We start from the raw sequence: 22612 nt of genomic DNA on the forward strand, positions 1-22612 counted from the left end.
TTTTGTTTTTACTATATTAGAAAATGTATCCATGAACCATCTTTCAAATTTATTTAAGCCAAAATTTTCAGAGGGCATCGATTTAGGAGTAAAATTACTGGAATTTTGAGTGTGCGTGTATGTTCAGCCTTATAAGATAAGCCAAACTATTTACCAAAATGATTATTATCTGACCAAGCAGTATGTGAGACTTTCCAGTTTGGTTCATATTCTTTTAGTTAGTGCAGCTTTACACTGTCATGCTTCTCAATTTTAACTAATATAGTGGGAGTGTAATGGTATCTCATTGTGCTGTTAATTTGCATTTCTCTGATTACTCATAAAGTTGAGCATCTTTTCATTTGCTTGTTGGCAATTTTTGTTTCTTCATCTGTTTTGTCCAATTTTGTTTAATGATTTTATTTTATTTATTTTTAAAGATGTATTTAAGAGAGAGAGAGAGAGCATGTGCGAGCAGGGGGAGGGGCAGAGGGAGAGGGAGAGAAGCAGACTGTGCTGAGCACAGAACCTGAGAAGGAGCTCAATCTCACAACCCTGAGATCATGATCTGAGCCAAAATCAAGAGTCCGATGCTAAAACGACTGAGCCACCCAGGTGCCCCTAAAGATTTTATTTTTAAATAATCTGTACACCCAACGTGGGGCTCAAATTTACAATCCCGAGATCAGGAATCACATGCTCCTCCCAACTGAGCCAGTCAGGCACCCCAATGGCTTCTTATTTTTAATGTAATTATAGGGGAGGTGAAAAACCTCTTTCCTTCATCCTCTTATGTTCAGTAACTGGGATCTTTCAAATTAAACTGACAAAAGACAGATTAACAGGAGAAAAAAAACCCAGAGTTTGTTTATGTGTGCAAAGTATATATACACAGGAGAACTGTGATGAGCAGTTCAAAGGGGTGGTTAGAATTAGGGGATCTAATACTATCTTAACAAAGGGCAATAAATTGTGGAGAAGTGGCAAGACAAAGGAAAATAGTTTAGGCTTCTAGGGGTAGTAAATTGCAGGAAGATAAATACGGGGCAGGGGGAACTAATGGAAGAGAAGGACTATTTTAGTAACCTTTGTTATGCAGACTCAATCTCATGCAGTCTTGGGGTGATAAGAGTGTCTCTGGCAGTTCTTTTCTTCCGGGTTGGGAGAAGTAAGGGGAGCACCTTCATAAAGGAAAATTTATACACCCTGCTTTTAGGTAGAAAGCAGGAGGGTGGAAAGCTTTGCCTTTGCTGTTTTTCAGTTGCCTTCAGCCCCAAATAACGCTTATGCCAAAGTTGCACATTTTGGGGTAGTATACTCTGATGGCCTTCGTAATTGAATCTATCAGTCTTGTTTTCAGTGGCTAACGCATTGTAGTTTTTGTTTAAGAAATCTTTCCTGGGGCACCTGGCTGGCTCAGTCGGTGGAGTGTGTGACTCTCGATCTCAGGGTCATGAGTTCAAGTCCCATGTTGGGCATAGAGCTTACCAAAAAAAAAAAAAAAAAAATAGAAAATAAAAAAATATTTCCAAAAAAAAAAAAAGGAAAATTTTCCCAACCTTGAAAGTCATGAAGGTATCTTCTCATTTCTTTCAACAGTTCTAGAGTTTTATCTTTCATATTTAAGTTTATTCCATTTGGAACTGTTTTTTATGTGTGGTGTGAGGGAAGAATTCAATTTCATCTTTTTTTTTATCCCCCATAAGGATCACAGTTCTCTAGGTGTTCTTTCATCAGGGACCTGAATGACACCTCTGTTATATATCAAGTATCTGTGTGTGTGTTGCTAAGTTCTCTGTTATATTCCATTGGTCCCTCTACCAATACTACACAGTCTTTTTTTTTTTTATATACAGTCTTAATAAAACAGCTATGTGATAAGTTTTGATATTTGGCAGACCATTCCCCCCTGTACTCCCATCGCTTACTGTTAATTAAATGAAGAGGCCATTAGACTGATGTGGGTCTAATGCCATGGTGGCTTACATGAGCAAATCTAAGTCTGTAAATGCCTCAAGGTTATGAGACCAAAATACTAAGGACGACCAATCAAAAACAGCCAAGTAGGCTTTAAGCTACAACCAGTCAATTATTTCCTTACTTTGCTTCTGCCTTTCCTCCGTAGGTCTTTCCCTGAGCTCCTGTCAGTGGGGTGCTCATAACCACTTCCATTTTGGTGCTGTCTGATTCAAATCTGATTTTTGTTGAAATAAACTCTTAAAATTTTTAATATGCCTCAATTTATCTTTTTTATTAAAAAAAAATTTTTTTTAAGATTTTATTTATTTATTTGACAGAGAGAGAGACACAGCAAGAGAGAGAGAGAACACAAGCAGGGGGAGTGGGAGAGGGAGAAGCAGGCTTCCCCCTGAGCAGGGAGCCCAATGCGGGACTCGATCCCAGAACCCTGGGATCATGACCCGAGCCAAAGGCAGACGCTTAATTGACTGAGCCACCCAGGTGCCCCTCAAAAAAATTTTTAAAGATTTATTTATTTTAGAGAGAGAGAGAGAGATTGCACACACGTGCATGGGGGGAGGGGCAGAGGGAGAGAATCTCAAGCAGATTCCTCACTGAGTGCAGAGCCCAACGTGGGGCTCAATCTCAGGACCCATGAGATCATGACCCATGAGATCACGACTTGAGCCTAGACCAAGAATCAGATGCTTAACCGACTGAGCCACCCAGGCACCCCTGCCTCAGTTTATCTTTCAACACTCCCTTATCTGACTTCTTCAATTTGCATTAGTTTAGAACTAATCAATATTTTTTATAATCTTGAGTTTTCCAATAAAATGAACATGACCTATATCTCCTTTTGTTTAGAGCTTCTTTAATATTTTTCAATAATTTATCTTTTTTTTTTTAAAGTTTTTTTATTTATTTATTTGACAGAGACACAGCGAGAGAGGGAACACAAGCAGGGGGAGTGGGAGAGGGAGAAGCAGGCTCCCCACAGAGCAGGGAGCCCGATGCGGGGCTCGATCCCAGTTTTTGCCTATACATACAATACCTTTAATAAAGTTTAATTTATAAATTAGGTACATTAAGAGGTTAATGACAGTAACTAATAATAGAATAATTATAATAATATACTGCAATAAAAGTTATGTAAATGTGGTCTCTTTCCCTCAAAATATTTTATACTATACTCATCCTTCTTCTTGTGTTGATGTGAGATGATACAATGCCTATGTGATGAGATGAAGTGAGGTACGTGATATCGGCATTGTAGCACTAAGATACTACTGACCTGATGATTTGTCAGAAGGAGGATCATCTGCTTCCAGATCATGGTTAACCACAGATGACTGAAACTGTGTAATGTGAAACACCGTGACTTAGGGGGAGACTATGTATTCCTGGGTACCATATATTTTTCTTGCCATTTCAAATTGTATCATTTAGTAACATTTTGAAAACTTTTTTACTGATGTAAAACTTACATAGTAAAGTGCACAAATCTTAAGTATAAGCTCAGTGACCTTGTGCATATGTATCATTCCTGTAATTACCATACAGAAAAAGATACAGAGTATTTCCAACACACCAGAAGGCTCTATCATGCTTCCTTCCAGTGAACAATGCCAAAGAGAATCACTATTCTGACCTCTATTACTACACATTAGCTTTGTCTGTCTGTATACAGTTATATTTTTTCTTTCTTTCTTTCTTTTTTTTTTTTTTGGAGATTTTGTTTATTAATTTGTCAGAGAGAAAGAGAGAGAGCACAAGCAGGGGGAGCGGCAGGCAGAGGGAGAGAAGCAGGCTCCCTGCTGGGCAGGAAGCCTAATGCACGGCTTGATCCCAGGACCCTGGGATCATGACCCGAGCCGAAAGCAGACGCCCAACCAGCCGAGCAACCCAGGTGCCCCCCCAGTTGTATTTTCTAACTACTTCTTGTTAGTGTATAGCAATACAACTGAGTTTGGTAAGTTGAACTCTTATTCAGCCACCTTACTATGCTCTCATTAATTATACATGAATGGTTTTTGTATTTCCATAGAGTGTTTAGGACTTTTTATGTGGACAATCATATCTGTGTATGATAATAGTTTTGTTACTATTTTTTTTTTTTTTTTTTTTTTAGTATACTTGGCACAGAATTTTACATTAGTTTCAGGTATACAACACAGTGATTCAACTTCTCTATATGTTATGCCATGCTCACCACAAGTGTAGCTGCCATCTGTCACCATACAACACTATTACAATGCCATTGACTGTATTCCCTACGCTGTGCCTTTTATTTCCGTGGCTTATTCATTCCATAACTGGAAGCCTGTGTCCTCCAATCCCCTTCGTCCATTTTGCCCATCCTGTCACCCCCTCCCCTCTGGCAGTGATCAGTTTGTTCTCTATAAGTCTGATTCTGCCTTTTGTTTATTTATTCGTTTTTTTATTTTTTACTTATTTTTTTTTAAAGATTTATTTATTTGAGAGAGACAGTGTGAGAGAGAGCACAAGCAGGGGGAGGAGGGGTAGAGGGAGAGGGAGAGGCAGACTCCCCGCTGAGCAGGGAGCCTGACTCGGGGCTCAATCCCAGGACCCTGGGATCATGACCTGAGCCAAAGGCAGATGCTTAACTAACTGAGCCACCCAGGCACCCCTCATTTGTTTTCTTAGATTCCACATATAAGTGAAATCATATGGTGTTTGTCTTTCCATTTTTGACTTATTTCACTTAGTATGATACCCTCTAGGTCTATCCATATTGCAAATGGCATGATCTCTTCTTTTTTCTGGCTGTGTAATACTCCACTGTGTGTATGTGTATGTGTGCATGTATGTGTACACACACGCACACATATACACATACACGTACTACATCTTTCTTATCCATTTGTCTATCAGTGGACACTTGGATTGCTTCCATATCTTGGCTCTTGTAAATAATGCCACAATAGACAGGTGTGTATATATCATTTTGTATTAGTGTTTCCATGTTCTTTGGTAAATATCCAGTAATTGAATTATGGATCATATGGTATTACTTTTTTAATTTTTGAAGAACCTCTGTACTGTTTTCCATAGTGGCTGCACCAATTTGCATTCTTGCCAACAGTGCACAAGGGTTCTTTTTTCTTTACATCCTCACCAACACTTGTGATTTCTTGGCTTTTTGATTTTAGTCATTCTAATGGGTGTAAGGGGATAACCTAATTGTGGTTTTCATTTGCATTTTCATAATGATTAGTGATACTGAGGATCTTTTCATGTGTCTAATAGCTTTTCTTTCTAATCTTTGTACTTCTTAAATCTTCTTATCTCACTGTTGGTTCAGTGCTCTGGTACAATGTTGAACAAAAGCAGTGGTAGGGTCATTTAGATTCTAAAAGGAATGCTTTTTTTTCTATTAAAAGTGATATTTGCATGAGGTGCCTGGGTGGTTCAGTCAGTTAAGCATCGGACTCCGGATTTTGACTCAAGTCATGATCTCAGGGTGGTGAGATCAAGTCATGTGTTGGGCTCAGCACTGGGTGTGGAGCCTGCTTGAGACTTTCTCTCTTTCTCTCCTGTGTTGCTCCCCAACCCACCACCCCCCATGCCCCGCCCTGCTCTCTCTCTCTCTAAAAAAAAAAAAAAAAAAAGTGATATTTGCTAAAGGTTTTGGCATACCTTTTTTTTTCCAGATTAAGAAGCACCCTTTTATACTTCTTTTGCTATAGGATATTTTATAGATTTTTTAAAAGATTTATTCATTTGAGAGAGAGAGCTTGCTTGAGTGGGGGCGGGGGAGGGCAGAGGGAGAGGGAGAGAGAGAATCCTCAAGCGGACTCCCTGCCAATCGGGGAGCCTGACACAGGGCTTGATCCCAGGACCCCAAGATCATGACCAATGTGAGCCAAAATCAAGTTGGATGCCCAACTGACTGAACCACCCAGGTGCCCCTAGAATATTATAGATTTTAATCATGAATGAATTTTGAGTTGTTTTTTTTTTTAGACGAACTCATTTATTTGGCACGTTAAATTAGGCAAAGAAAAATATATGCAACTGCATAAAAAGAATCACATTCTCATACTACTTGAACATACAGCAGTGGTCAAAAATAATGAACTGTGGAATGGATCCCAGGATTTAATGCAAAAAACACCCTGTACAGAAAAACTTCAGGCTTTTAACTTCACTGAATCCAGTACTAAACATGCTTCCTTATATTCCTCAGTTTCTTCCAAGTCTTTTTCACTCTCTAATAACTGCAGAAGATCGGTTTATGCTGCTTCCAACCTGCGCTGGCAATCTGGGATCATCATCCGGGACTCTTGCAGGATCTCTGCCTGCTTTTTAATGGCATAATTTTCACCATCTTCAGCTTTCATTTTTTTGATCTTTTCTTCTTGTTGTTTTGCTTCTTTCTCATACATCATTTTTTCTTTGACCAATCGCTTCACCACACCAGTTTTGATCTTGATCTGCCTCACGCAAGGATCAGCCATGATCCCTCGAGCGCCGCAGGAAGGACTGAATTTTGAGTTTTATCAAATACCATTTCTTTTTTTTTTTTTAAGATTTTATTTTTTTTATTTTTTATTTTTTTAAGATTTTATTTATTTATCAGAGAGAGAGAGACAGAGGCAGGCAGAGAGAGAAGCAGGCTCCTTGCTCAGCAAGGAGCCTGATGTGGGACTCAATCCCAGGACCCTGGGATCATGACCTGAGCTGAAGGCAGACGCTTAACCGACTGAGCCACCCAGGCGTCCCTAAGATTTTATTTTTAAAGTAATCTCTACACCCAGCATGGGGCTCAAATTCACAACCCTGAGATTGAGTCCCATACTCCACCAACTGAGCCAGCCAGGTGTCCCTCAAACACCATTTCTGCATGTATTTGAGAAGATCACATGGTTTTTCTCCTTTAATATGTTGTGATTAAGTGTGTTCATGGATTTTTTTTAAAAAGACTTTATTTATTTATTTGAGAGAGAGTATGCATGAGGAGAGGGGCAGAGGGGGAGGGCGAAAAAGGGAAAGAATCTCAAGAAGACTCCCTGCTGAGTGTGGAGCCGATGTTGGGGTCATGGGATTGACCCCAAGATCATGACCTGAGTCGAAATCAAGAGTCAGTCAACTGACTGAGCCACCCAGGCACCCCTGGATTTTCTAATATTAAACCATTCTTGTATAAACCCAGCTTGGCCATTAAAAAAAATTCTCTTATGAAATTTATAATTAAAGTAGGTTTCTTGGAGTGCCTGGCTGGCTCAGTCAGTGGAGAGTGTGTGACTCTTGATCTTGGGGTTGTGAGTTCAAACCCCATGTTGGGTGTGGAAATTACCTAAAAATAAAATCTAAAAAAAAATAATAATAAATAAATAAAATGGGGTTTTGTTTTGTTTGTTTTTAGATTTTATTTGAGAGAGAGTGTGAGCGTGCACAAGTGGAGGGGGAGGGAGAGGGACAAGCAGACTGCACTGAGCATATAATGAAGGATAGTTGGAAGAAAGGCAAACTACCCTTAAAAGGATTTTACACCATCCTTGGAGGAGCCCTGGAAGGGCTTTAATCAGATTAAAAATCCCTAGACTTAGAAACAACAGTGGCAACCCTCTCGGGTCCCCTCCCTCTTTGGGAGCTTTGTATTCTATCACTCAATAAGCTTTACTATTGCTCAATAAACTTTGCTTTGCAGCCCACCACTCTCTGTCTGGTCTACCTCTTCATTCTTCAAAGTGGCATGACCAAGAACAGCGAGCACTTAAAGGAGAAGAAATCCTGTAAAACATGGAGCCCAATGTGGGGCTTGATCCCAGGACCCTGAGATAATGACCCGAGTGGAAACCAAGAGTCGGACACTAAACTGATTGAGCCACCTAGGCGCCCATAAATTAATATCTTTTTAAAATAGGACTACCCAAACTTTCTATTTCTTCTTGAATTAGTTTTAAGTTAAATTTTCCATGAATTATTTCATTATGTTTCCCAATTAAATAGCATAAAATTGTTTATAATATTTTATCTTTTAAAATATTAGTGTATTTGTTGGGGCGCCTGGGTGGCTCAGTCGTTAAGCGTCTGCCTTCTGCTCAGGTCGTGATCCCAGCGTCCTGGGATCGAGCCCCACATCGGGCTCTCTGCTCCGCGGGAAGCCTGCTTCTCCCTCTCCCATTCCCCCTGCTTGTGTTCCCTCTCTTGCTGTGTCTCTCTCTGTCAAATAAATAAATAAATTCTTTAAAAAAAAATAATAATAAATAAAATAAAATAAAATATTAGTGTATTTGTTTCCATCTTATTTTTTTCTTTTCCTTAATCCATTTTCTTTCCAGAGGCTGTCAGTTTTAATAGTGTTTTTAAATACCCAACTTTTGGCTTTTACAAAATCCCTTTGATGATATACATGTTTTCCAGTTAATGGATTTATTTTTTTCTTTATCACTTCCTTCCTTCCTTTTACTTTCTTTCAGTTTATTTTGTTGTATTTTTTCTGATTTCTTTAGATGCTTAGCTCAACAACTTTTAGCCTCTCTTATTTTCTCATGCAAGCATTTAAAGGTATTACGTTTTCCTCTAAGGACTAGTTTAACTGTATCCCACAAGTATTTTCAGAAATAACATTCTTTGGACCACAGTTGGGATTACTGGTCTAAATTGATTTATGGCAAATAAACTAAATTTGTTGAACGCTAACTAAATATCTAAATATAGATTCCTATGATAATCACCTTAGGATACGAAAAACCTATAGCAGATGCTGCTGGCTTCTTTCCTTCTACCCATAACAAAGTAAATCTATTGCATAGTTATGACTCGTTCCCTCAAAGTTGCATTCACTGTTAAAAGGATCTTAGAGTCAATAGGGATGACAATGCCAATAACATGCAAGGAAGCAAGTGATCCAAAACATGAAACAATGAGAAATACTCTCAGCCCCCCCCAAATATATTTAAGTACCAACAATTATATTGGGGGACATGACAGTTTTTTAAAATAAATGTGCTTGCTATTTGTTCAGTACACTAGCCTGAAGGACAAACCAAAAATTATAGCTTCCTAGTAAAATGAAAAGGAAAAGTTCTTTGGCCAGGGATATCTTCAGTTCTTTGAACCATGTGTTTTGGAATAACCTCAGGGGCAGCTTTTCATGTTTTGTGTAATTATGTTCAAGCTCTGAATCTATAATTTGTTCTAATTTTCCATGAATGCTCCCTTGCCACCATTTATTCTCTGCTATCCCACAATTTACTAAGATCTATATTGTGTGCATATTGTATAGGTAACGAGGAACCTTTAGAGAATCTTTTGTCATTATTCTTAAAATGACCAGGAGGAATGAAGGAGGACTGTATTTATTTATATATCATGTGTAATATTTTAATCTTTTAAAATATCATGTGTATTTTTAAATTTTTTTTTTTTAAGATTTTATTTATTTATTTGACAGAGGGAGAGAGCACAGCAGGGGGAGCTGCAAGCAGAGGGAGAGGGAGAAGCAGCCTCCCCGCCTGAGCAGAGAGCCCGACATGGTGCTTGATCCTAGAACCCTGGGATCATGACCTGAGCTGAAGGCAGATGCTTAAACAACTTAGCCACCCAGGCACCCCTAAAATTTTATTTTTAAATAAACATTGTATTTAAAGTGTACAACACACAGAAATAAAGTGTACCAGACAATAATGTAATATACATATACATGGTGAAATGATTGCTATAGTCAAGCTAATTAACATATCATCTCCTCACATGGTTACTATTTCTGTGTGTGTGATGATAGCACCTGAAATCTACTCTTGCATTGAATTTCCATTATTCAGTATAGTATTATTAACTATAGCCATCATGCTGTACATTAGCTTTTTAGACTTACTCATTGTACATAACTGCAGCTTTGTTCCCAGTATCGCCCTATTTCCCCACCTTCCTGCTCCTGGTCACTACTGTTATACTCTCTGCTTCTGTGTATTTGACTTTTTTAGATTCCAAATATAAGTGAGATCATGCATTTTTTTTCCTTCAGTGTCTGGTTTATTTCATTTAGTATAATGCCCTCCAGGTTCATCCATGTTGTTGCAAATGGCAGATATTATCTGTGTATTTATATTAGGTGAACCATATGAGATTGCTGATATTTGATAATTTTTAACCTACAAAGATAGCAATTTCATATGGCTCAATCCTATATAATTAGAGCTTGAATAGAAGCAGATCTTATGGCCTGGTCATAAAAACTCCTTTTTCTGCTAAGGGGGAAAAAAAATTGGAAAAAATAAAAGCCACTATAAGTAGTTGTGTCATATGTTAGTAACCTTAAAATTCACTGCTACTAACTAAATGTTGAACTTTTGATAAGCCATTCATGTTTGATGGGGACAGGGCAGGGGACACCTTTGCTTTGAGTCTAGAGTCAAGATCAGTGGTGTTTCCAATGCTTCGGCGCACTATTAGATAGGCTTTGTTTTCATTTTAACATCTGAGGGAAAATGACTGATAAGGGGAGTCAGAGGCAGAGCTGAAAGGATCAATATCACAAAGAACCAAGCTAAATTCACTTCCTCACTGTCGGGTAGCTTTAATTGTCGTACAAAGAAACGAGGCTGTTGCTGTTTGAAGAATTTCAAACTCAGATGTTCCAGAATGTAAGCTTGTAATGCTGTTAATGCCATCTGTCCCCTAGAACAGATTTCTTGTTGAGTTGTAGGGCTCTCTCCTCCTCTGGCATCATGTGATTCCAGAATCTGGTCTTCATTCCCTTGTGTGTTTCAATAAGCCACACCACCTTCTTAGAAATTATGGATCTGGGCGCACCTGGGTGGTTCAGTTGGTTGAGCGTCTGACCTCGGCTCAGGTCATGATCTCGGGCTCCACGCTCAGTGGGGAGTCTGCTTGTCCCTCTCCCTCTGCTTCTCCTGCCCCACCCCCCGCTTGTGCTCTCTCTCAAATAAATAAAATCTAAAAAAAAAAAAAAAGAAATTATGGATCTGATTTTTTCCATAATGAAGAAATGCTATCCCTATCTTCCCTTTACATAACACATGAATCTCTTTTTTTAACTCTGAAAAGCAGGACCAAGAGCTTTGCTTGTTGGTCAGTGAATGAGGTATATTCTGATAATTTGAGAACAAGGTCAGAAAATGGGATCCAGTGAAACAGATGATTGTAGTTATCAACATAACATGCATAAAATTGGCCATTGGTAGAAACAAAGTGGCCTAAGAACTTGGTTTCTAAGTGTATGTTAAGAGATGTGTAAGTTTGGACAATTACCTAACCTGACTGTGTCTCAGTTTCTGGATATGTAAAAGATAGATAATAATAGTGCCTACCTCAAACAATTATCATGAGGATTAAAGATAATCTGTACAAGGCTGCAAGATTTCGCAAATAAAAATACAGAAAGCCCAATTAAGTTACAATTTCAGATGAACGACCAATACTTTTTTAGTATAAGTATGTCCAAATATTGCATGGGATATATGCATTCAAATTAACTGTGGGGCATCTGGGTGGCTCAGTCAGTTGAGCGTCCAACTCTTGGTTTCGGCTTAGGTCACGATCTCAGGGTTGTGAGATAGAGGCCTACATTGGGCTCCTTGCTCAGCGAGGAGTCTGTTTGTCCCTCTCCCTCCCCTTCTGTGCCTCCCCGCCCCCCCCCCGCCCCTCTCCCCACTCACGCTCACATACACACTCTCTCAAATAAATAAATCTAAAGAGAGAGAGAGCACAAGCAGGGGAAGGGGCACAGGGAGGGGGAAAGAATGTCAAGCAGACTCCCCACTGAGCACAGAGCCCTATGCAGGGCTTGATCTCACCATCCTGAGATCATGACCTGAGCTGAAATCAAGAGTTGGACGCTTAACTGACTGAGCCACCCAGGTGCCCCATAAACAAATAAAATCTTTAAAAAAAAGTTGGTGTAGGGCACCTGGGTGGCTCAGTTGGTTAAGCGACTGCCTTTGGCTCAGGTCATGATCCCAGAGTCCCAGTATCGAGTCCCACATCAGGCTCCCCACTCAGTGGGAGTCTGCTTCTCCCTCTGACCCTCCCCCACCCTCATGTGCTCTCTCTCTCTCTCTCTCTCTCTCAAATAAATAAATAAAATCTAAAAAAAATGGTGTATATTTAAAAAAATTTTTTTAACTGTGCAATGTACACATTAGGGTACCTGACACAAATAAATAGCTATTTTCCATGTCTCCATCAAGGCTATGGTGAAAGTGGGAAGGCACTCACAAATCTCAACTAGCAGACTAAATTGTCACAATATAAGATAAATAACGGTATGCTAGCTGGCTGTTTACCTTTCTACCCCCTCCCAGATGTGAACTCCAAGAGGGTGATAACCATTTGTTTCTCTTTTCCTACCTTTACCATCTAATATCTAGCATAGTGTTTTGCACATAGCAGGGGCAGGATAAATGCTTATTAGAAAGAAATTCAGGTAAGAACCTGGATAAAAATTTGGCCATGTCTTCGGCACTGGCTGGCTGGTCAACACAAATATTCCCGTCCAGTGAGAGAAGCTGGGGGCATGAAGCTGGTTGTCAGGATCCATTGAAATCTTCCAGTTCCAGTTCACTTTACCTTGATTCCATTTTTGCCCAGCAACAGATATCTTGAGGCTGTTTCTCAACTAGTCTTTCCTCTTGGGAATTGTGTATGCTGGCCACACAAGTATTCCATTCTTGTCAATAATCTTCCTCAAGACAAATGAATAAATGGATGAACAGAAAACAACAGAGTTCTCTAGAATGGATTCTAGATTCTTGGATTCAAATCTTGGTTCTACTACTTATTAGCAGTGTGACTTTGGCCCTATCATTTGACCTCACACCTCAGTCTCCTTAACTGTCAAATGGGAATAAAAGTATTTGGCATCTTAAAGGATGCCAAAAATTAAGAGTTAATATATGTGAAGTCTTTAGGACAGTGCATGGCATGTGGTAAGTAACGTATAAATGTTAGCAAAAAGAAAGAAAGAAAGAGAAAGAAAGAAAAAGAAAAGAAAAGATGAGCTCCAGATTTTTGCTCACACACAAGGTGTCTAACACCCTTCAGTGAACTGGACAGTTTTGTCATCCTTCCTTATGGCTTTTCTGTGGAAGTGTGAACTTTCTCTTGTGCGTGGCCAAGGCAGACCTTTGTCAAAAGCCCTTACACATTTATGAATTTTCTTCTGTCTTTGACAGGCGTCCTGCTGGGGGGCTGTGACCCTTTGAAGAGAAGGCAGTCCCTCTGTGCATAGGAGTACTCTTGGCCACCATGCTTTCCAGCCAAGGGTGCTGCCCATGGGACTGAATCGATGGAAAGACCTTCCAGAGATTCATACCCACCGGATGCCACCCGCATACATTCTGCACTGCTGCGCTTGGGTCTGGGCACAAGGGGGGTGGGGCGGACAATGGGGAAACATAAAACTAAGCCCCGTCTGTCAGCGTGCACACACACTTAAACATCTTTTCATTTTGAGGAACTGACTCGAATCCTGTATGGAACTGCACGAAAAGCAGCTGGAGGCTGAAGCCGTGACTTGGAGCTGTGGTTCTCAAAGTGTGACAGCAGGATTGTGATCTGCATTAGCATCACTGAGGGACTTAGAAATGCACAGTCTAGGCTCCTGCCCCAGACCTAGTAAATTAGAAACTCTGGAGCAGAGCCCAGTCATCTTTTAACAAGCCTTCCGGGGTGATCGTGATACTCAGTCAAGTTTGAGAAGCTCAGGCCTAGAGCTACAGCAGCTGTCTGCCCCTACCCCCCTGCCACAATTTCTCTCCATCCCATGTTGTCTGTCCTCAGGGGGTTGGTGTTGTGGTCATTGTTCTCCCCCCCCCCCCCCCCCCCCCCCCCCCGTCCCTTGTAAGAAAAAGCTGTTTGGGTCTTTCCAAGCTATTGTGGTCACGTGAGCCCTGTTGTCTCAGAGAACCTGGGGAAGGGATTTGGCATTTCCTCTCCTTGGAGATGAGCAATTGCAAAATGCTTTCTTTCTGCAGGTGAAAATTAGATAATCAGGCTTAGTAAACCTGATTACAAGCACAGCAGGATTTACAAAGCTTCACTCTCTCCAGGCACAAAAAAAGCCTCAGGGAAAGAAGCTGAGTGGCTTATCCCTAATGAAGGAAGTGACCCCAGACCACTCCGAATGGAGAATTGAAAGGGCTTGAAGATGCATTGCTGTGCACCAGTGAGACCTTTTTCCATTCTTCTGTAAGATTTAGCATCTAGGATTTCCCCCAGAGGCGTTAGGTGTTTTCTGCATGATCCTCTGACTCAGAGATTGGAGGGAACCTATCATCTATAACTCTCTGGAGGAAACCCCTGCACCCACGTGGATGGGTGCATAAGCATTTGTCTGCCCTCCCACTTTGGGAAGGGGTGAGGTGGGGGGGGGTGCTCCCTTCAGCTGCCCCTCCAGAGGGCTTGCTGTGGCAGAAAGAGAACTGAGCCCAGAGGTGTACATTCATGGAGCTTTGAGCTGTCCGTCTTCTATCCTCTAGTTCCTCTTGTTGGGTTTATAGGTAAATAAAATGAGACACAGAAAGGTTAATCAGCTTGTCAGTGGCTGATTTTTGTTTTTATACAGAAAAATGATAATGAGGTAGAACTTCCCTACTACCTTGTGGGTTAATGATTGTCTAAAGCTATGGTGTCCAATACAGTAGCTACCAGCCACATGTAGTTCTCTTAAATCAATTAAAATATAAAATTCAGTACCTCATTTGCACTTACCACTCTTCAAGGGCTCAATAGCTGCATGTGGCTAGTGGCTACCATATCAGAAAGTGCAAAATCAGAATATTTCCATCACTGCAGAATGCTCTATTGGATGCACTGGTCTAAAGTGATTGTTGTCGGGCGCCTGGGTGGCTCAGTCGTTAAGCGTCTGCCTTTGGCTCAGGTCATGATCCCAGAGTCCTGGGATCGAGTCCCACATCGGGCTTCCTGCTCGGCAGGAAGCCTGCTTCTCCCTCTCCCACTCCCCCTGCTTGTGTTCCTGCTCTCGCTATCTCTCTCTCTGTCAAATAAATAAATAAAATCTTTAAAAAAAAATAAAAAAATTAAAAAAAAAAATAAAGTGATTGTTGTCATATCATAAGTTGACATGTGTCATACATAAGTCATTTGAATCATCCACTTGTTTCCTTTAGTCTCAAAGATATTGCCAGGAAAAAGAGGGTAACACGCAGACCTCCAGCAGGCTAAACTAAAACGTAAGTAAGATACACTCAGGTGTAAGAAAGAGGCACACTAGTTGTTTACCTGTCTGTTGTTTACAGGTCATTGTTTGGTATATAGTACCTGTGTATATTTGTTCACTCAATTATTCTCTCAGTCAGTATGCCTCTATTACATCCCTACTGTGTTCTAGACATAGTATAGGTGCTCGGATATTGCCCTGCCCACAAGAAGCTACTGTCCAGAGGAGACAGACAAAAGAACAGATCGTTGTAACGCAACATGGTATGTTTTAATATGTATAATGATATGAAGGGCTTTAAGGAAGCAGAAAGAGGAAATAAACATGCTGGGCCCAGCAGAATTTGCTAAGACTTCTCAGAGAGGGTGATATTAGAGCTGAGGCTTGAAGGATGGGTAGGAGTTTGCTAGTGGACTTAAGGCACCCAGCCACAGGAAAGCATGTGCAAAAGCACAGAGGCATGAAATGGCTGCTGCATGGGGCTGGGTTGGCACAGGTGGGCACAGGTGGGGCCTGCTTCCTCACAAGTTGGAGCTTTGCCCTCTAGGCATTAGCAGATATTTCAGGCAGTCTCCTTCGTACAGCGTTACTGTAGTAAATCCTAGTAAGGCTGATGGGTGTGGGCCTGTGGCCGGCTCAGCCTGTGGAGCATGTGACTCTTGATCTCGGGATCGTGAGCTCGAGCCCCACGTTGGGCACAGAGTTTACTTAAAAAAAAAAAAGGCTAATGGGTCATGTAGCTGAAAGTATCAGGGTCCGTTACGTGCTCTGCACTGGGCCTACACATGGCGAGTGCCCAGCACTTCTTGGTTCCTGTTCTTTCCCTTGCATGTTTGCTCCCATTTTCTATTAATAAGTTCTTACCTGCCTTTCCATGGTGTTTCTAAGTCTCTAGAAATGACTGATTTTTTATTTCCCTGCTTTTTTAAAAAATTTATTTGAGAGAGAGAGAGAAACAGCATGAGAGGGGAGAGGGTCAGAGGGAGAAGCAGGCTCCCCGACAAGCCGGGAGCCCGATGTGGGACTCAATCCCAGGACCCCAGGATCACGACCCGAGCCGAAGGCAGTCGCTCAACCAACTGAGCCACCCAGGCGCCCCCCCCCTTCTTTTTAAGAGAGGGGGAGAGAGAGAGAGAGAGAGAGAGAGAGAGAAAGAGAGAGAATCTTAAGCAGGCTCCGCCCATCATGGAGCCTGACATGGGGCTAGATCTTACGACCCTGAGACCATGACCTGAGCTGAAATCAAGGGTTGGACCCTTAACCAGCTGAGCCACCCAGGTGCCCCACATTTCCCTGGCTATTAAGTCTAACAAAATCTTACCCTCCTATCTATTATGGGCTCATTGATATGGGCCTTTCAACAACAGTTAAAATGTCTACTTCAATTTATCTGCTTTCCTTCTCTTGCTAAGTTTTTCTCTTTCCTTTATGATATATGACCTTCCTGTATATAACTTTACAAAGGATGTCTCTGGTGTATCTATTACTGTCCATGATATCCTATCATAAGACAGCATTATAAATGGAGAATTTACAGGAATAACTTCATTTTTAAAAGGGCATCTGTTATATCTGAATGACTGCAGGGATTTCCATTTGAGTAAATGTGCCAGGCATATACTGCTCTTAATTCTGATGAATTAATAATAGGCACCTAATTCATCCTAGGTCACTAACATACAGGGCCAGCATACAAATGGAGGTACATTCCAAGTGTCTAAGTATTTAAAAACTATAAATCAAGCTAACAACTAAAATAAAATTTGCTTTATCTTTCCACATTGATAAATCCTCATAATGACAAAAATAAAACATACTTAAGGCAATAGCTTTTACATGCAGAAAGTTGGTGAAATATGACTAAATCTAATGATATTGCACATGTCTGAATGTCCTTTTGATGGGCTACTGATTTTTGGGAAGACAAAAAAAGACACATAATTTATAAATGTTTCTGTTAATCTGTTTTTCTTACTTTTACTTTAGCAAAATCACTGTTATCAAGATTTTTGGCAATGATCTGAAGGATTAAAAAAGAAATATAATTGTGTTCAAATACTGTTTGAATAGATTTACATTCAAGTATATATTAAAATAAATACAAAACAGAAAAATTAAGTAACTTTTTGGAATAGATATATTAAATAATATTTTCTTCTAAAAACTTTCAAAATTACTAAGAAGTAAAGAACAAATTATTAACCAATATCAACATTTTAATAAAAATAAATCTGAGGGCGCCTAGGTGGCTCAGTTGGTTAAGCGACTGCCTTCGGCTCAGGTCATGATCCCGGAGTCCTGGGATCGAGTCCCGCATCAGGCTCCCAGCTCAGTGGGGAGCCTGCTTCTCCCTCTGACCCTCCTCCCTCTCATGCTGTTTCTCTCTCTCTCTCTCACATAAATAAATAAATAAAATCTTAAAAAAAAAATAAATCTGACATTTTATTTATTTATGTATGTATGTATTTATTTATTTTTTAAAGATTTTATTTATTTATTTGACAGAGAGAGACACAGCGAGAGAGGGAACACAAGCAGGGGGAGTGGGAGAGGGAGAAGCAGGCTTCCGGCGGAGCAGAGAGCCCGATGTGGGGCCCGATCCCAGGACTCTGGGATCATGACCTGAGCTGAAGGCGGACGCTTAATGACTGAGCCACTCAGGCGCCCCTTTATTTATTTTATCTTGAGAGAGAGAGTGCACCTGTGCCCGCCAGTGGGAGGAAGGGCAGAGGGGGAGGGAGAGGGACAAACAGATTACACTGGGCATGGAGCCCTACGGGGGCTCAACCTCATGACCCTGAGATCACCACCAGAGCCAAAACCAAGAGTCAGATGCTCAACCGACTGAGCCACCCACATGCCCCATAAATCTGACATTTTAGATATATTTTTTGAAAATTTAGTTAAATGCTGTTGAATAGTTTAGTAAAAACAAAGCACTTTAAACTCTTGTGTTTGGTGTCCAGTATAAGAAATTGGTGTCATGCTTCATGCCTGTTACAGCAAATTTATGAGTATGCAAACTTGTATTTAATATTGCAAGATGTTCCTTAGTAGTTATGGGCAATTGTGTTGAATACCACCCTAAGTCATGAGAACCTCCAGAACCACAAATTAGAACATGAAGAGAAGCAAGAAAATGGACCTTCAGCCTCCTGGGAAATTACAGTCTGTCATGCAAGAACCTCCTGCAGTCACAGTCTCTCAGAGGAAGGATTGGTAAGTTACTTTGTTTTGTTTTTCTCTAACCTAAGTGTTTGTGCCACTCGCGTGCTTCCCACAACCCACTAACTGTCCTGGCATTTGTACTCAGGTGCCTTTTGTCTCGAGTACAAAGGGTGAGAGATGTTGGAGAAGCATTTTCCGGGGGCTTGACCAGTGTTGGTCACAGAGGAGATGCATCCTGGTAGCCCAGGTGGTAAGGCACAGGCCAGGAACCCCCCTAATCTGGGTCTAAGGGCAGGCCTAGATATGTCTACACCTTGTGTCTTGGTCGGTTTGGGTTGTTATAACAGAATATGATAGACTAAGTGGCTTATAAACAACAAATTTATTTTTCACACTTTTGTAGGCAGGGAAGTTCAGGATCAAGGCAACAGCAGATTCAGGTGTCTAGTGAGGACTGCTTTCTAATACATAGACAGCCCTCTCACTGAGCCCTCTATTACATGGTAGAGGGGTGAGAGACCTCTGTGGAATCTCTCTTATAAGGAAACTAATCCCTCATCTCCCGACTATCTCCCAAAGGCTCTGCCTCCAAATGCCATCAAATTGGGGATTAGGTTTCAGTTTATGGAAGAATGACAGAATATTCCACCCCAAAATATGTCTCTTGGGCATAAGAATTATTTTGAGGTGATTATTTTAAGAAACAGCAGACATAGGAGAAGCTCAGAAAATGGAGTAGAAATTAAACTTTTGTAAGGGAAATTTACATTTATATGGGAAATCCCAGTGCTAAGGATATCTCCCTCTGCACCAGGAAGAGAAGGTTGTCTCGAAATCACAAGAGACTGTGACCAATGGAGAAGGTGCCTACCTGAAACTGGCCTCCCCAACACCCTTTCTTTTCTCTTTCTTCTTCTTCTCCTCCTTTTTTAAAAAGTTTATTTATTTATTTATTTGAGAGCGAGAGAGAGCGAGAGAGCGAGCATGAGCAGGGTGAGAGGCAGAGGGAGAAGCAGACTCCCGCTGAGCAGGGAGCCCGATGCGGGGCTTGATCCTAGGACCCCGGGATCATGACCTGAGCCGAAGGCAGACACCTAACCGACTGAGCCACGCAGGCGCCCCATCTGCCTTTTTTTTTTTTTTTTTTTTAAGTTTAGCTGAAGATGGTATTTAAGCCTGAATTCTAAGCCACCTCGAGAGTTAGATTTTTCCTTGGGTGTCTCCCATGTGTACACGGAGTATACATGTTAAAAAAAAACACTTCTTTTTGTTTTTCTCTTGTTAGTCTGTCTTTTGTTACAAGGGCTCTAGGCAAGAACTTAGATATTTTTCCTCTCCTACAATATGAATTTTGAGGGAGACACATTCAGTCTGTAACCCCCTGGGCTGGAATTTTATTTATTACAAATATATTACCTCAGATCTAGGTGATAAATGAAACCTTAGCCTCTTAGAATTGTTTGTAAAAGATGAGTGAGTGGGGAAGAATGGTGTCATATCATGATACTCTGTATCACACGATTTTTAAAATGATGTTACTCTTTCTACTACAGGAATTTAATGAAGGAGGACATTTTTGTAAGTACACTGTCCTTCCCACTATGACACATAAAATCAAATTAGGCACTATCATTTCTCCACCCTGGTTCCAATATATATTTTATGAATCTTATATTTCATCTGACTGAGTCACAGATGTAGATTTAGGACATAATTTTCGTACTACCAGTTATGGTCACTGGGGAAACCATGACTTGGGAGCCTCTTTGTTCCACTTCAGCAGGACTGGGGATGTCCCTAGAGTCTTGCTATGAAATGGCAGGAGTGGGGGTGGGGTGTACCTCAGGTCACCTGAGGCAGACTAATGGAAGTACCTCCCATCCCAGAGTCAAGATAACTTTTTTTGGATCTAGAAGGGGAACATAACTCTGATTAATTCATGTCTACATATATGATTATGTACACTGAGAAGATTAAACCACCTCTTTCAAATACACACGGTCCACTTATTATGTGGAAACAACTCTGACTTGGGCATTGCTTGCCTTTGATGTCCCTGGCTTCTGCTCTGGGGAATTACTCCAGCCCCTGGTGAGGCTGACTAGCCCGTGGCCCAGCACTTAACATTTAACATTTGCTATTAATAGGATGAATTGAAGCTAAAGGAGTAATATTCAGAGAGAAACTTTGAGGAGGCAGTTGGGGAGATGGGATAGGAAATTTCAGCAAAAAGTCAGGATGAGTTTGGGGCTGCCTTTAAGTGACAAGGGGAAGGCACAAGAACAGATGCATGAATGTATCATGTGAACAACTGAAGCAAGTGCACATTTGCATATATGATTTATGTTTGAACTGAGTGCTGCGTAGCACAGAAAGAGCAGGGAGGAGTTGGAGTGAGCCCATTGGCTTGCAAGTGGGATACTCAGGCTTTCGTAAAGAAACAGTCCATCTGCAGACTCCTCTTTGAACTGCCAGCTCACACTCAGGGGAGTTACAAGATCAATTGAGGCACATTAAAATTATGAAGCATTTATTTAAGCAAACATCCATTCCAGTTGGGCAACACCAGGCCGGAAGTGATTAGGAGAACTCCACTGATAGGAGCTAGGGGCAAGACTTTCATAGAACAGATGTGGAAGCAAAGCAAGAAAATTATTTGATTGGCTACAGCTTAAGCAGTTGCCTTATTTGGGAAAGGCTTGTTAGCTATTTGTGATTGGTTGTCTTTAGATTTCAATTTCATAACCTTGAAGCATTTATAGGCTTAGGTTTGGTTTTGGTTTGCTCATGTAGGCCACCAAGATATTAGAGCCACCTCACTTTAATGACCTCCTTGTTTAATTAATTTAATAGGGAACAGATCCTCTTCACACAGTGGTTGAGTGGGAAACTGGAGAATTTCTCGGGAAAATACTCCCATCTTCCACCCTCCTTTGCGCCTCCTGCTCTGGTAAAATGTCATGCAAGGAAAGGACTGAGTCTTTGTGTTGACTGGCTAAAGTGGTCTCCTGCTAGAAACTGAGGGAAAAAGTGTACATTTACTTACCAAGATATCTTCCTGGGAGCCCTCTGGTATTATGGTCACCTAACCTTTCTGTAAATTGCCTTTCATTCTTTCTCTCAGGGCAAGTATGAAGTATAAAGTTGTAAAAACAAATGCAAAACTTATTTTCTAGCCTCTACTTGCTTTGAGGATCCGGATTTAAATGATAGTAATAAACTCTTTACCTATTAAAAACAACAAAATAGGGGTGCCTGGGTGGCTCAGTTGGTTACACAACTGCCTTTCGCTTGGCTCATGATCCCAGGGTCCTGGGATCGAGTCCCGCATTGGGCTCCCTGCTCAGCAGGGAGCCTGCTTCTCTCTCTCTCTCTGCTGCTCCCCCTGCTTGTGCTATCTCTGTCAAATAAATAAACACAAAATCTTAAACAACAACAACAAAATATTTTAAATTTTCTGTATCTTTATGCTTCCAGTTCTTTATTTTTTTATTTTTTTAAGATTTTATTTATTTATTTGACAGAGAGAGAGACACAGCAAGAGAGGGAACACAAGCAGGGGGAGAGGGAGAAGCAGGCTTCCCACTGAGCAGGGAGCCAGATGCTGGACTCGATCCCAGGACCCTGGGATCATGACCTGAGCTGAAGGCAGCCGCTTAACCGACTGAGCCACCCAGGCGGCCCTCCAATTCTTTTTTTTAAAGATTTTATTTATTTGAGAGAGAGCATGCGAGAGAGCACAAGTGGTGGAGAGGGAGAAGGCAGCTGCCCATCGAGCAGGGAGCCTGATGAGGGACTCAATTCCAGGACCCTGGCATCATGACCTGAGCTGAAGGCAGATGCTTAACCAGCTGAGCCACCCAGGTGCCCTTCTTTATGCTTCCAGTTCTTTTGAGTTTGAATTCTCTGTACAAACACATGATTGCTTACACTGGTACTTGAGTACCCTGTAATTCTATATCTCTGGGTTTAGTTGTTACAGAAAAGTGCTGTCCAATATGGTAGCCACCAGTTAGTGACTACTGAGAACTTGAAATGTGGCTGGTCTGACTTGAGATGTATTATAAGTGTAAAATACACAGTGGATCTCAAAGTTTTAGTACATGTGGTGGACAGATTCTGAGATAGCTCCCCAAAATCCTTGCTTCACAGCTGTGTGGAATCTCCTCCCCTTTGAATGTGGGTGGGACCTGTGATTTGCTTCTAACAGAATATGGGAAAAGTGATGGGATGTCACTGCTACAGTTATGTTACATAGACTGTAACTTCCATCTTGCTAGCAGACTCTTTCTGTTGACTCCTTTGCTGGCTTGGATGAAGTAGCACACCCTACGG

General features: G+C 41.1%; 1 long non-coding RNA gene and 1 pseudogene across 1 annotated transcript in view; one reads left to right on the top strand and one right to left on the bottom strand.

Moving 5' to 3' along the window:
• LOC118540639 (uncharacterized) overlaps positions 1 to 22612 on the top strand; it is a 30214-nt gene that overhangs the window by 4025 nt on the left and 3577 nt on the right. Inside the window, exons 2-4 of the long non-coding RNA XR_013440911.1 lie at positions 15060 to 15122; positions 15281 to 15372; positions 18199 to 18328. This is a non-coding gene — a long non-coding RNA (uncharacterized LOC118540639). The remainder of the gene's footprint in view (positions 1 to 15059; positions 15123 to 15280; positions 15373 to 18198; positions 18329 to 22612) is intronic.
• Positions 5903 to 6460, bottom strand: LOC118540638 (tubulin-specific chaperone A pseudogene; annotated as a pseudogene).

The sequence above is a fragment of the Halichoerus grypus genome, chromosome 9 (genome assembly GCF_964656455.1).
Source record: "Halichoerus grypus chromosome 9, mHalGry1.hap1.1, whole genome shotgun sequence".
In the NCBI taxonomy this organism is placed as follows: domain Eukaryota; kingdom Metazoa; phylum Chordata; class Mammalia; order Carnivora; family Phocidae; genus Halichoerus; species Halichoerus grypus.